Below are 3,036 nucleotides of genomic sequence, written 5' to 3' on the forward strand. Positions count from 1 at the left end.
CTTCATTTCCACTGAGGGAAATGGTTTTTAGCTCACAAATATAGACAGGATGTCTGCATTGCCACGACGTGTAGTTAGAGTACATTTCTGGGGAGGTGCACGTCAGGCTACAGCCGTTGGTATGGCGTAGAAGTGTATCCCACTTTATGTATGTTAGTGGAGTCAGTTTAAAGTAAACTTTACTGCACTCATTATTTATGTATTGTGTTTATCTTTTGTGGCCAAAAGTTTAAAAGAAAGGGGTGGCAGCTTTTTCTTTAACAGATTGTTTTAAATGGGCAAATAATATTGTCTCATATCAATCGCAGACCTCTGAATTGCATCATATCGAAATCATATTGTGGCAGACTTTGTCACATCAGCAAATATTGTATCATTGACCAAAAAATCGATATGTTATCGTATTGTGATGAAACTGGTGATTTACACCCCTGTTGTCTAATAATCTTCTGGAAAGACAGTGACAAAAATTCACTCTATTGGAGATAAAGATGTTAAGACCTTTCTCCTTTTCAGCTCTGGTGTCTCCATTAACTGTTGTGAAAAATTATCTGGCCCTGCTAAATCTTCTACTTTTCTCACGGGTACTTACTCAATTTGTCTCTAAGTTTTGTCTGACTATGCTGTTTTGTTTTTTTTTTCCAAGAAAACAACTTCCTGCTAATGCTGCTGCTGGAGAAGGTTAATGAAAGCACTGATAGTCAACCACATAGTAACCTGTGGCTGTAAAAACGAAACAGTAAGTTTAAACAGGCTAAAAAGTTCAATAGAGTTAACAGTCAGTGTCAGTGTTCAAGAAATTCATAAATGTAGCTTGGAAGTTGTGCAAACTTGATGAAATCAGACATGGGTAGTGCTGTTTTGTAATGAAAAAAAAAAACCTTTCTCTTTCTATTATATGATATCATGATGAACTTGACAGGCAACATTAGGACTGTTTAAAAAATCTGTGGGTTACAGTGTGAAGGTGACACAGCTGACAAACATAATCAACACAAGAAAACGAGAACGAACTTCTTTCAGCGCCCAGCAAGTTGAACTTCCCTTCACACTGGCAACAAACACTCAATACTGAAACAAAAATAAACATTGTAGATGAAGACGGAGATATGACACATCATCACAACACCATTTTTGTTTAGCAAAGTTCTTATGAAATAACATTAAATTTTATATTACAATTAAATACATTTAATTCATATTGAAGTCATTTTTCATCGTGTACTCTCTTGTGTACTTTACTGAAGGTTTTACAGTGTCAGTCTTTTTAGTTCAATCATTGGTGAATAATATTCTTTAAAAATAGATGAGGAAAGCAAAAATTCCTATACGTCAACATTTCCAAGGAGAGAAATAATAGAAAGAAGAAGTGAGAAAGTCTTGCCCAATACTGAACGGAAAAGACTTTTGGGCAGTAAAAAAAATCAAAGAAAATACAGAAGAAGACTTACTGCAGTCGATCACTTTGAATTGGTTGCACTAAAATGAAACAGGATTAAATCACATTTTATAATATCTTATTGCATTAACATGTTAAACCTGGTTTTGACCTTGGCCAGATTAATTTTAGACCCATTTTTGACTTTAGTCCTTTCTCAGCTGGGTTTAATGTCAGCCCTGTTGTGGACATCGACACTTTTAATTCTTCATAATGGCTATCAGTGGGGTTTAATATTCAAACAGTGGCTGCATCTGGCAGACAGTGCTCCACTTCAGTATGTCAGCTAGTCTCTGACTGTGTCTGTCAAATAACAAGAGGCTAAAAAGCTCTGTAGAGCTGAGAGGTGAAAATTGGTGATGATTCTCTGTGGATTCATCACTATGAGCCACGCCTTTTGTTTACTCATCTTCATATGACCCATTGTTGATATCAAAATTTAATTAGAACAACTGCAAAGTTTTTGATATATTTTCCAATAGAGGAAGCTTTAGTAAGTCAAGAGAATGAGAATTTTCAATAAAAGAAATAACTAGTAAAGAGTTTATTAACCCCATGACTGAACAACACTTTAAGTCACTTGATATGCAAACATGCATAGGTTATGTTTGTCTGCATATGCATAGATTATGAGAGAATGGGCCCCTGGGCACAGACGTGTAAAAGGCCCTGACCCCCAGCAGCGCAGGTCCACTGATTTGCAGCCAGCAGCACAATAATCCAGTTCACCTGACCCTCAACAGGATTTACAGCGCACGATTAACACCAACAGCCAAACTCTTCTTATCCGGGCGTCGAATATGGCAGCTCAGTGAATGGCTTTAGTGTCTGATTCCAACACACAAATATGTGTCCCATATGAAACCAAAAGACAGCGTTTTTTTAGACTATGTTACGTAGTTAACATCATGTGACATAGCTTAGGCCTACTCATAAGTTATGTAAGACAAATACATATTTTAATCTGTAAAGCGAATGTTCAGGCTGTTCCTTCAGTATTCCAGTCTGAATTTTGGGGCTGGCATGAATCTGGGATCCGTCTCAGTCAAGTTCAGGCTCAGTATTTTTAGTCGGGTCCCAGCTTCAACTCACAGAGGTCAGTTCGGTTCAGGTTAATTTTTTGGGCCCATTGAGAACTCTACTGCGATGACACAGAGCTGGTTGGAAATAAAAAAAAAATCATTCCAGCTACTCATATCGCTATTTTTCAAGCTACTGTAGCTGTCATATTTTGTATTTAAATGTATGTATGTATGTACGTAATTTTCATAAATTTTGAATAACAGAGAATATGGCAAAATCATTTTTATTTTTTTTATTTTTTTTAAAGAAGCTTAACATACAGAGAACACATAAAGGTACTTACATTCATTAGTTGTCATGTTTATGGATATATCTAGGCTTTCATGCCACTTGTTTTCCTTGTTTTGTTTTGTTTAGTGTATTGTTTATTATAGTGTTTTGTGTGTTCTGAAGTATTTGGTTTGATTGTACTCTTGAAAGCAGCGGTAGTGACAGTAGCACATAAATTAAGGAAGAAAGTCCACAGGGGGAGGTGTATTTACCAGAGGAGGAAGGCTCATTTCAGCCATTTAATT

The sequence above is a fragment of the Epinephelus lanceolatus genome, chromosome 22 (genome assembly GCF_041903045.1).
Source record: "Epinephelus lanceolatus isolate andai-2023 chromosome 22, ASM4190304v1, whole genome shotgun sequence".
In the NCBI taxonomy this organism is placed as follows: Eukaryota; Metazoa; Chordata; class Actinopteri; order Perciformes; family Serranidae; genus Epinephelus; species Epinephelus lanceolatus.